Here is a 13,699-nt window from a genome sequence, read left to right on the forward strand (position 1 = left end):
TTCCAAGAAGGAGGTGTGTTCAACTCATTTTTAATTTCTCAAAATGCACTTAGAAGAATCCTTAATGCAGTGTTTGGAAGGATTTTATATATTTCTGGCATTAGTCCATCTATACCTGGGGCTTTGTTATTTTGTAAATTTTTAATTTGAAACTTCAGTTCTAAGAATGATACTGGTTTATCTAGTATTTTAGCTTGTTGCATTGATAATTTATTCTTAATATTACTTTGTAGAAATGCGTCAGTTATACAGTCATTTTCTAAAGAGAAGATTTTATCATTAACTGATTTATAATGAGTTCTGAAAGCTTTTAATATGCTTTTTAAATCAGTTACTTTTTTGTGGAATTGTTAACTACAATTTTGATTTCATTTATATGGTTTAAGTTATTTATTTGTTTAGATCTAACAGCTAGCTTATGTAAATGTTTAGGATTGATGGAGTAAGATTGTAACTTAAGCCTTTTCGAGTTAATTGAAACTTTATGACTTAATATTTCTAAATATTTTTGATTTAATGTTATTAATTCAGGATGCACAATCTTATCTTTAGGTTTTAGGTTTGATTTTAAGTTATCTGTTTTAATTTGTAGTTCTAACAATTCTCTATCCCACTCCTTTCGTTTTATAAGAAACCACTTCTTAATCCTACCATAGAGGTATACCTTTAATGAATCCCATAGTATAACATCTGATACTGCACCATTATTATTAAAATCTAAAAATGAACTTATTTCATTTAAAACCCATTCTTTAAAACCTTTAATTTCTACTATATAAGCTGGAATTATTTGCCAAAAAATTAATTCATCATTGTTTGTGATAAGATTAAAAGTTACGGCCTTATGATCAGAAAGAGGACATGACGTTATTAAAACTTTTTGTACTTTAGAATAAGCACTGTTAGAAATGAAGACTGTATCAATGTTTGTTTGGGTTCCAAATCTAAAGGAATAATGAGTATTATCCAGAAAACTTGTCATTTTTAAGTCATGTATATCTCTTAGATTCACTGAAGTGCCAAAACTTCAAATGTTATAACATCAAACCCAAAACCACGAAAGCTGAAAACCTCGACTGAGAACAGTGATTTTTTTTCCCTGGGAAAAAAAATGCTGTTCCAGTACAAAATGAGAGACGCACAAACACTACAAACTATTTATAATGTGTGGGGCTGTGCCCCCCACACCCCCATACTTAAATATACCAACTCCGAGATCGCACCACAGTGGAGGAAATAGCGAAGCCGCAGAAATGGCCCACCAAATTCTTCCCTGGGAAAGAATTTGATATTCCGCGGCTTCGATATTTTCAGTCTTCGACGTTTCCAGTTCGAGGTTTGGTATTTGAACTTTTCAGCATTCGAAATTTTGATATACACCCAATTAATGAAGTGATTTAATTTTTTTTGATTGTGCAGTTTGTCTAGGTTTATTACTTCTGGAAGTATCTCTATCAGATAATAAACAATTAAATCTCCAGCGAGGATGACATCACCTTTTGCATGCAGAGCCATGGTATCTAGGTATTTTTCAACAAGTCTAGTTCCCAATCCAAACATCCAGTATGCATTAATTAATGTCTAACATTTCTTATTAATTTCTAGCACAGCCAGGCTCAACATTCCATCCTTATCAGAGAATGTGCTAATAATTTTAGGCATGGTAAGAGAGTTTTTCCATAGAATAAGAGTACCTTTCCTTTTTGTTCTGTAACAAGAGCCCACTAGAATTGAATAACCTTTAAAGGATAATTTGTCTAGATCTTTTCTAAGTAAGTGTGTCTCTTGTAAAAAGATTATTTGTGCTTTATGCATTGTAATGTATTTAAGTAAACTAGCTCTTTTGATATTGTTGTTAAGGCCACTGACATTCAAAGATAGACATTTATATGTTAACATCTGGATGAAATATATTTAGAACAGCTGTAATATGCTAAGTGTCGCCATTAATAGCAGTGCGGGTAGTTTCACTTTGATATTTGGTGTTTCAGCTGAGGGGCTGTCCTGCCTTATATAAATGGTACATTTTGTTTTTTCTCTGCTAAATACTTGAGCTTTGGCCGGCTAAGATCTGCCTGCAATCAACTGGACGTATATGCAAATTTAAGCACACTTTTATCTGCCCTTTTTTCATATAGTACTGCATTTTATGTATTTTTGTTTCTCACTGAATATTAATTGAACGGAAAATTGTGGCTCTGTGTCTCTACAGAGAGCTTGTGTCTCTACATAGGTCTTGTTAGAAGTGTAGCCATTGATGGCAGTGGGGGGTAGTTTCACTTTGATATTCAGTGTTTCAGCTGAGGGGCTGTCCTGCCTTATATAAGTGGTACATTTTGTTTTTTCTCTGCTAAATACTTGAGCTTTGGCCGGCTAAGATCTGCCTGCAATCAACTGGACGCATAAGTGAATTTAAGTACACTTTTATCTGCACTTTATTCATATAGTACTGCATTTTATGTATTTTTGTTTCTCACTGAATATTAATTGAACTGAAAATTGTGGCTCTGTGTCTCTACAGAGAGCTTGTGTCTCTACAGAGATCTTGTTAGAAGTCCAAAATTGAGATTTTAACTTGTAAAAAGAAAATACTGGTGATGCAAAAGTAAAATCACCAACAGCTTTAATGAGACAGAAAACAGGTACACATAAACTGACTTAGCGATTTCACCCGACTAGGGCATCTTCAGAGTCATTTAGTAAAATATTAACAAGCCTTTATGAAAGCAATTCAAATAACATTGTAGCCAATGAACATTCAAGTACAATAAAATTGTTGTCAATTGTCTTGAGAGTTAACTCTTGCTGGTACAACAAAATTTCACTTGTCAAAAAGTTTGCCACACATACAACACAAAAGTTTAACAATATACAATGTGTCTCAAAACATCCTTCCTTTGAAAATCCCTTGTATTTATTTATTTATTGCAAAATTACAAACTTTTCAAATGCATAATGCTTTGTGTTTTAATATACATGCCAAAGATAAGGTATCATTAATGCCAGGCCATGTGCTGGCTTCTAATCTAATTTGCCATAGGCATTCTCTAACGTCAAGCATGTTTTTGTAATCTCCACCGAAATCTTTAGTATACAGTCTGTCAATGACAAAAAAATATAAATTTCTTAAAATTCATGCAGTCCTTACTATGGGTAAATAAAGAATTAGTTGACTTCTTGTTTTTTATGTCCCTGGTGTGTTCCAGTATCCTTTGTCTTAGTTTTCTTGTGGTCATTCCAACGTAAAACGCTGGGCAGGATAAACAAGTAGCCACATATATGACCATATTCGTGTTACAATTGCAGTAACCTGGACACATCAGGGACCTTTTATAATTACCAATTTGTACATAAGGACCGTCATTAATATATTTGCAAGATTTACAATTCCCACATTTAGCCATCCTTGCAGGTTTTTGACTAATGGGTTTAGGTATTTTCTCCAGAAGTTCCTTGATGTTTACACCCCTGCTGTTTATAAATTTTGGGCCATCTCCTAAAATGTTTAACATATCTGTGGAAAATATGTTGTGCCATCCTGTTTCAATAATTTCCTTCATAGGACATAGGGAATTAGACACAAGAAGAGAAACACTTCAGACAGAGGTAGGGGAGGCTGAAGTTTCACAAGTGGACATAGATGAGGAGATGTTTTTTTTAGAGAACCCACCCCCCCTTAAGGCGGTCCGATCGATTAAGGAACCGGGACCAACCACAGAATTATCCAGATGAAAGAACACCTCATTGGCAGAATTTCCAAGCAAGAGGCAATTGGAGAGGTGGGGGGGCAGAGGAGAAACAATTCCAACAGGAATTGGCAGTACAGGTAGAGCGACCACAATTGACAATAAACAACATAGATCATACTATTGGCAATATAGAATTGCTATTGGACATTACTGACTATACAGTTGATGTCTTATTGGGTAAAGAAGTCAGTGACTCACTGGTTGTTCCCTTTAGTCCAGATAAAAACACGGACAATCATGAAGGTCCATCTATTATTGGTGATGGCTCTTTCAACATTTACAACTATTCAGATTTGATCATTTCTGACAGTCATTTGAGTTTGATGAAAAAAGGATTTTCTTATGTACCTAATTTTAAATATGACATAAGCAAACATCATCAATTTGAAACTATACACAAGACAACTAAACCTTAAGCTATACTTTATGAACAAACCTAATGTTGAAAGAGAGATGCAGACTATAACAGTTAAGAGGAGCAGTTTATTTATTCCACCACATAATCCCTTAGTATTAGCTTTTGAACGTCTATGTATCTCCCAGGTGAGAAGAGTGACTGAAACAAGGTTGTACACCCACAAAAACCTGGCACCTGCAAAAGAATTCTGCTTAAAGGAACTTTCAACCAACAGTCAATACAGGGTCATGAAACCGGACAAGGGAGGTGGGGTAGTTATAATGTCAAATACAGACTATTCATGGAACATGCAGAACATATTGCAAGATTCTGACACCTATGAATTGGTGTCTAAATTTGATGTTCAGAGGGCATACACAAAGATTGACTGGCAAATTTATGATTTCCTCTGCGAGGGAATAATTAACCACAATGAATACACTTATTTGTCAGTAGAACATCCAGTTATGCCCAGTCTGTTTGGGATTCCTAAGATACATAAGGAAATTACCAACCCTCCCTTTAGACCAATTGTGGCAGCCAGAGGATCAAAAACGGAACCCTTGGCGGCATATATTGACATTGTTAGCAAAAACACTCTTGACTATATACCACATATACTAAAGGACTCCTGGCATTGTCTGGACTGCGTCAGGACCTTGCTAAACACGACCCTGGGGAATTTTTGGTTTGTTACAGTTGATATAACAGACTTATTTTCAGTAATACCTCATGACATAGGTTTGGATTGGTTTTCTAGAAGTTTGGCCAAATATAGTCACATTCACCAAGTAAAAAGAAGTTTACTGGTTGACTTATGCAGATTGTCTTAGAAAACAACTATATTCACTTTGAGGGTGAATTTTACAAACAATGCACGGGAGTAGCTATGGGTGCTAGATGTGCTCCCATTTACGCTAACCTGGTATTAGCTGACTGGGAGGACCAATATGTTCTGACATCTATTTATGCATCCAAAATGATTATTTATTTAAGATTTTTGGATGACATATTATTTTTATGGAAGGGTTCTCAAGACGAGCTGGATGACTTCATAGCCTACTTAAATCACACTACAGCTTTTTTGAAGTTCACTAGCAAGGTTGACAAAAGCTTGATTGATTTTATTTTGGACTTGCACTTATATATTAGAGATGGGAGGATAGAATCAAGTCTATTTAGGAAAAAGACATATAGTAACACCTTCTTACATTACGAGAGCTGTCAGCCACATTATGTCAAGAAAAATGTAGTAAAAGGTCAGATGATTAGGACATCTCGTATAGTAAGTGAGGATATTACATTCTTAGAAGAAGTTGACACATTAATTGGTTTATTTGCAGAAAGAGGCTACCCCATGGACTTATTAATGTCAACCAAACACAATATTATTCAAAGAAGGGGAACAGACTTTAAACCTATTTTATTAGACAAATCAAGAGACACAGGAAAGGTCTCTGGACATCAACATAAACACAATGACATTCAGACAGGCATGGTGTTGCAGTACAACACCATGTCTGGTAAGGTGAAGGAAAGTATTGAAACAGGATGGCACAACATATTTTCCACAGATATGTTAAACATTTTAGGAGATGGCCCAAAATTTGTAAACAGCAGGGGTGTAAACATCAAGGAACTTCTGGAGAAAATACCTAAACCCATTAGTCAAAAACCTGCAAGGATGTCTAGATGTGGGAATTGTAAACTTGCAAATATATTAATGATGGTCCTTATGTACAAATTGGTAATTATAAAAGGTCCCTGATGTGTCCAGGTTACTGCAATTGTAGCACAAATATGGTCATGTATGTGACTACTTGTTTATCCTGCCCAGCATTTTACGTTGGAATGACCACAAGAAAACTAAGACAAAGGATACTGGAACACACCAGGGACATAAAAAACAAGAAATCAACTAATTCTTTATTTACCCACAGTAAGGGCTGCATGAATTTTAAGAAATTTATATTTTTTTGTCATTGACAGAATATATACTAAAGATGTTGGTGGTGATTACAAAAACATGCTTGAAGTTAGAGAATGCCTATGGCAAATTAGATTAGAAGCTAGCATATGGCCTGGCATTAATGATACCTTATCTTTGGCATGTATATTAAAACACAAAGCATTATGCATTTGAAAAGTTTGTAATTTTGCAATAAAGAAATACAAGGGATTTTCAAAGGAAGAATGTTTTGAGACACATTGTATATTGTTAAATTTTTGTGTTGTATGTGTGGTAAACTTTTTGACAAGTGAAATTTTGTTGTACCAGCAAGAGTTAACTCTCAAGACAATTGACAACAATTTTATTGCACATGAATGTTCATTGGCTACAATGCTATTTAAATTTTATTCATAAAGGCTTGTTAATATTTTACTAACTGACTCTGAAGATGCCCTAGTCGGGTGATAGCGCCAAGTCAGTTTATGTGTACCTGTTTTCTGTCTCATTAAAGCTGTTAGTGATTTTACTTTTGTATCTTGTTAGAAGTGTAGCCATTGATAGCAGTGGGGGGTAGTTTCACTTTGATATTTGGTGTTTCAGCTGAGGGGCTGTTTTGCCTTATATAAGTGGTACATTTTGTTTTTTCTCTGCTAAATACTTGAGCTTTGGACGGCTAAGATCTGCCTGCAATCAACTGGATGTATAAGCGAATTTAAGTACACTTTTATCTGCACTTTTTTCATATAGTACTGCATTTTATGTATTTTTGTGATTCTCGGCTGGAGTGCGGGGAGTGCCTTCTGTGTGGAGTCTGCATGTCCTCCCCGCAGTTAGGTGGGCATTCAAAAGACATGCGTAAATGGGCGTGCCTTCGCTGAAGGTTGAACATCGAGCTGGCACCTCGGCGATTGTGAAAATCTACTGCCAATCATTAGCAGACCGGAGTTCCGCTGTGGTGACCCCTAACCGGGAAAAGCCGAAAGACAACAACAACAACAACTGAATATTAATTGAACTGAAAATTGTGGCTGTGTGTCTCTACAGTTAGTTCCCACCCCCCATTCTTGTTTTGGTGTTAATCTTGGTGGCTTTGAAATTGCATGCCCCTCTTGTAAATTTGTATTTGGATACTCCTTCTGGGTCCATCTCATTTGCTCACTCAACTGAGTGCAGTGAGGTCATATTCTGATTTCAGGCACTCCAACTGTGTACAAAGAGAGCATTTGGGAAGAAAAAAAATGTCTAAGCTTGTTTCCTGCCTGTCCTGTAAGTACTCAAGTCCACATACAGATTTGCTGTATCCAGGACTATTTATAAGCTTCTGAGCCCCCAAACCTTTCTGTGTTAGAGAGAAACCTTATAGCTTAATTTTCTTTCTTAGATCTAGCCAGTTTTTTAGTTTCAGCACTCAAAATCTGTTTCTTTGAGCTCAGCACTTGTTCAGAACTTGTAAGCACTAAATAAGCTACAAATTACTACAACACTCAACTTTCCTCACTTGTCTAGAAGGAAGCAGTTTTTAGTACTTAATAAATAAGCACCTATCCAGGCATGTCTAAGGTTCAGCTCCCGGTGTTTTCTCCTGTCTACCTGATAAATCTGGGCATCTTGGGGCAATGCAGCAATTGCCTCATATACACAGACAACCCTCTCCTCCTACCACCCAACACTACAACCTGTGAGAAATGCACTTATATAGCCAAACTGGAAGCAAAGCTCTCTTCACCCAAGACTGGACTAGACAGTCAAGAGGAGAAGATAAACACTTGCATCACATCACACTCATCACATAGTCCCTCAAAATATACACCACCAAAACACACACATAGAAACACAAAACTCACATCTACATTCATGGAGGCTCTCAATAAAAACTTGCCCAAGCAACAAGGACCTTCAAAGCAGAAACACAAGCAAACTCCACCCCTCCCCCCCAACACAACCCAATTGACACATAGCCCACAAACTCAGTGTGCCACTCAACCACAGCCCATAAGGCATAACAATGTACCCAACACTCTAGTCATAGGTGACTCTATAGTCAGGCACACTGATGTTCCACTCACCAGGCTAAACAAGGAGAAAGTTACTGTCAGCTGCCTGTCAGGTGCCAGGATCTGCCACATAATGCATGCACTCAGGTCACTCAACAAGTACAAATATTACCTTGTCATTGTCCATGTTGGTGTGAATGACCTGAGACATACCTCCCAGGACTACATGAAGAGAGACATGGAGGAGCTCTCTGATCTTGTAGCCCAGGCAGGTATGACCGTAGCCCTGAGTAGCATCCTGCCATCTCCCAGAATGATACCACAGTACAAGGACAAAATGATTGACTTCAACAATTGGCTAAGCTTCTGGTGTCATTCTAAGGGGATCCTGTATTTGTCTGCCTGGGATGACATGATCAACAGACCATGATGCTTTGCCAGAGATGGCCTGCACCTGTCGCCCTTGGGATTCTGGATACTGGCTAAGGCTCTTATCACCCCTATAGTCCCTTTTCTAGGCAAGGTTCAAATGACAAATTCACCATTGTAACAGGTAGAAGCAAGCAAAATCTGAGGGTAATGCTACTCAGTGCTAGAAGTCTAAACCTCAAAATGCACTCACTCGAGGCACTCCTTAAAATGAAGAACATCGACATCTGTGCAGTGACAGAGACCTGGTTCAAAGATCCAGAGACCACCCCTGCATTACCAGGCTATAATTCATACCACACCTTTCAGCCACCTAACCCAGACCGAAGCACAAAAGGTGGAGGCGTGTCCATATTCATTAAGGATATCCACACCTCCAGGCTAGTTACACAGCATAATGCATCCGAGATTATCCAAGTGCAACTAACTTTGGGCAACATCACAATCCAAATTGTACCCCCCACCATGCCACAGGATTTCTACTCCTCATTTCTTGATACACTGGAAAAATTTAGTGTAAAACCCAACACCCTAATAATGGGCGATTTCAACTACCCCACCATTAACTGGGAAAACTACTCATGTACCAACTCTTTTGCTCAACGTTTTCTGGAATTCATAAATTCCAGAGCCTTGAATCAACTTATTCACACCCCCACCAGGGGCAGCAATATCCCAGACCTGGTCATTACCAACATGGACGACTGGTATTCCACACCAGAGGTGAATTCCTCATTGGTCAGATCCGACCACAAGCTAATCATCCTAGACATCCACACACCGCCCCCACCCCCCATTAGGGAAACCACCGTAAAAAATTTCAAAGCCAACTTTACACTTCTTAAGACAGAAGTGGCAAACTTCATGACACCCATGCAGATGGACAATAGAGGTACGACTACTGAATCCTACACAAATGAACTTTATAAGCACTTACACGAGTGCATGGATCGTGCTATTCCTAACAGAACCAAGATGCTATCCTCCAAAAAAAGGAAGCCAATCTGGTGGTCCTCTGCCATAAACAAACTCTACAACAGAAGAAAAAAACTGTTTCAAAAAAGAGCAAAATCCCATGACTGGAGGCACTCCCTGGTCAGCCTCAGTAAGAAGCTGAGATCCCTCATAAAATCCAAAGCTAGTTACGAAAACAAAATTGCCACTGACTTTAAAGACAACCACAAGGCATTCTATAGCTATGACAAGAATCTCAATGGCAACACTCAGATCTGCTCTGAGTTACAGCACAATGGCACTAAATATACAGAACCAACTGATATTGCCAACATCCTGGCAGATAGGTTCAGTGCTATCTTTACCCCTCTCTCACCCCCCCTAGAGGGCCCATCTCTATACTAGAAGAATGCAAAGTTCCTGTAATCATGGCTGCACAGGTAAAAAACACACTCTCCAAAGCCAAGAACACAGCATCCATGGGACCTGACAATATCCCAGGCTGCGTTCTACATGAACTACAGAACAAACTGGCACCCCACCTAAGTACTATGTTCAATCATAGCCTCACCTCAGGCTTTGTGCCCACTGAATGGCGCACCATGACAGTTATCCCACTCCACAAAGGGGGAGCCATGATGGACCCCAGGAACTACTGCCCCATTAGCCTGATGAGCCTGGTCTGCAAGGCCATGGAACGTATCATCATGGAACTCATAAACAAAGACATTGGTAATCTCCAAACTCTGGACCCTACCCAGTTCAGGTTTGTAAAAGGCAGATCATGTCTCCTAAACCTGATAGACTTCTTTGAAGCAGTCACCAAAGCCATAGATGAGGGTAAGGTGGTTCACACAGCCTATCTAGATCTCGCCAAGGCTGTCGACACCATCCCCCACTTTGGAATTATAGATAAACTCACTAAACTAGGTATAAATCCCTATGTCACAAGATGGGTTGCCAAATGGTTCATGAACAGAACCCAGACTGTGAAAGTAGCAGACTCCAAATCTGACTTCATACCAATGACAAGTGGAGTACCACAGGGTTCAGTCCTGGGTCCTCTCCTGTTTGGTATCTACTTCTCTGAAGTACAGGCTAACAGAGACGGTCTTTGGCTAATGAAGTTTGCAAATGACTGCAAACTAGGAGCCATAATCGAAACTCCTAACGATGTGGACATCCTACAAAAGGGCCTTACTGAGACAGATGCCTGGTGTCAAAGCCATGGCCTGAAGCACAATGCCAAAAAGGGCATTGTCATCCCCTTTGGTAAAATCTCTGTATCCATGAACTACCACATAGGTGGTAGTCTACTTAACACAGAAAGTGTGATAAGAGACTTTGGGACACAGGTGGACAGTAGTCTCTCCTTTGATAATCACATCACCACATTAGTCAGGAAATCCTTCTATGTGGCACACCTCATCACAAAAGGTTTCTCATCCAGAAAAAAAGAGGTCATTGTTCCCCTCTACTCATCACTCATTTGACCCATTATAGAGTACATCACCCCTTTTGGTATGTACCTCTCAAGACATCTACAACAACTGGAGAGGCTACAGAAATACCTCACAAAGAGGATTACTGGCCTCAAACAGATGCCCTATCCAGACCGTCTCAAAAAACTCCAGCTTTACTCCGTCGCATATCGCCTACTCAGAGGTGATCTCTGCCTAACATACAAAGCTATGTCAAAACCAGAGGTGTTGGACATGCTCCACTTAAAGAAATCCCAACCCCTCTGAGCTACATGCTGTAGGGAGATAAACCTTGTCACCACAATAAACAGAACATGCTGGAGAGATAGACTGCTGTCCCAGAGACTTCCCATACTCTGGAACAGACTACCTATCTATGTCAAACAGAACTCCTCATTAGCACTCTTCAAGAAAAATCTTGATGATTAGATAGGAAATAGGAAATTCACCCTGGGGATCACTAATGTGACTCTGGTCGACAGGGGCACAGGAAAATAATTTTCTTGGGTGGCAAAAGCCAGGGTACCTTTTTGGCTAGGCTTATACAAGCCCTAGGGCAAATAGCCTAGTACCCACCAATGAACCTATGAACCTATGAATCACATAAAATGTATAAAAAAAGGGAAAATGACTGTATTTTTTCACTACGTACTACTTTTTCGCATTAACCAAAGCTATCCGAAGTATCCAAAGTGTGTAAAGTGTTAGCAAGTGTGTGCAGTATTACAGCACAGTTATTTCACAAAGCACAGTTATTTGAAAGATATTTTGTGCATTTGAATATTATTACAAGCAGCTGGTTTGTGTGCATGTTCATACGTAATTACAAGGGCCAAGTTTTGCTGTGTTTCAAAGTAATTTGTTGGCATGGCTGTTTGAGCAAGAGTACAATATTTTCATATAGGTTGCATTTTCTGACAAAGACACACATACAAGGGCATTTATTCTACTTAATTTAGCTGAGACAGAAGCCATTGAAAGAAAGTGTTCATTTATGTATGTACATGCTGTGTTTGCAGGGGAGGTGGAAGACCTCCATATTGTGGTACCGGCTGAAATGTGGGAAGATCCTGAGTGCTTAAACGTAAATTTAGAGAAATGTGTAACCACCAAACAAATGTTACAATGGAAAGACACTTATTTACACAAAAGAGCAAAAGCCTGGTGAATCTTTTGCAGTAGATATAACTGACTTGAGAAATATGGCTAAAATGCGCAGATTTGTTGATCTGAAAGATGAGTTGATAAAAGGCAAGCTTGAGTGTGGTGTTAATAATGGTGCAGTGAGAAAGATTTTGCTTCGAGACAGTAATTTAACTTTGAATAAGGCCATTGAGATTTGTCAGATATATGAGCTCAGAGAAAAACACGTGAATATGCTTACAAATGAGAAAAGTATGCAAGCAGTGCCTTCCAATACTAATAAAGATAGTATGCAGCACAAGGTTAAAAGATACAGGCCTAAGGGTGTGGCAGCTCCAGCAAAACCCAGAGCAGCTTTGGTAAAACCCAGGGCACACACAGTAAAGCAGTGGGGTGCCTCAGCAAAACCTGTGGCAAGCCTCATAGTCAACTGTCGTAATTGTGGAGGGGCTCATGAACCCGAATGAGAAAAGTGCTTAGCTTTTGGTCAACAATGCCACAAATGTAAAAAGTGAAATTATTTCAAAAGGCTTTGCAAATCAAATAGGCTCATTCGTTCATTAAAAAAGGCATTCAAAGAGGCAAGTTGATCAAATAGAAAGCTGTGACCCTACTTTTTATATTGATTATGTCTGTGCTTGGTGAGATGGTCAATGCAGAGTAGATTTGTGGGCAAAAAAATGAAGTATTTTGTACTGTTCGGATTAATGGGAGACCTGTAGAGCTCAAAGTGGATACTGGGTCAAAGTGCAATGTTATGTCAGCAGAAATGTTTGCTAGAGTAATAGCTGGAGAACAACTTAATCTGGTAAAGTGTACGGAGCTTGTTGCTTATGGTGGTGAAGAAAAACCAAAGGCTCAGTAGTGCTTTTATATTACTCTGCTAGGAACAGCTATGACATGGAATTTTGCATAGTCAAGAGACATGTGCAGTTATTATTAGGCCTCAGAGACAGTTTGAGAATGGGACTGTTTTCATTTAATAAGGAAGTCCACCAAGTAAGCTTGAATGATAACAGCTCAGTTTTCGCCCAAACCATTTTTTCTGACTATGCTGATTTTTTTGAAGACAAACTAGGCAAACTCCCAATTGTGCATTCCATAAAGTTAGACCATGAGGTAAACCCAGCCATCAGACTAGTATGGAAATTTCCAGTAGCTATGCAGAACAGAGTCAAGGCCGAACTAGACAGAATGCTGCAGCAAGCAGTAATTTGTCCAGTAGAAGAACCAACTGAATGGGTAACTTCCATGGTAGTAGCTCATAAGAAAAGCTCAGATGGTATTAGAATATGTATTGATCGAAGAGACTTGAACAAAGCACTACAACAACCTCATCATCCAATGCGCACAGTCAAGGAAGGTTCTGCCCTCATGGCAAATGCCACTGTTTTTTCTTAGATGCAAAAATTTCATTTTGACAAATTTTTCTTGATTGAAAATCTTCATTGCTAACCACATTCAATGCACCATTTAGAGGTTACAGATTTTTGAGAATGCCATTTGGAATAAATTATGCCAGTGAAGTCTTTCAATGTGCGATGGAACAAATTTTTTCTGGCTATCCATGTGCTATTATAGTAGATGATATTCGTGTAGGA

The sequence above is a fragment of the Protopterus annectens genome, chromosome 1.part0, assembly GCF_019279795.1.
Source record: "Protopterus annectens isolate FY-2018-M chromosome 1.part0, PAN1.0, whole genome shotgun sequence".
Taxonomy (NCBI): Eukaryota; Metazoa; Chordata; order Ceratodontiformes; family Protopteridae; genus Protopterus; species Protopterus annectens.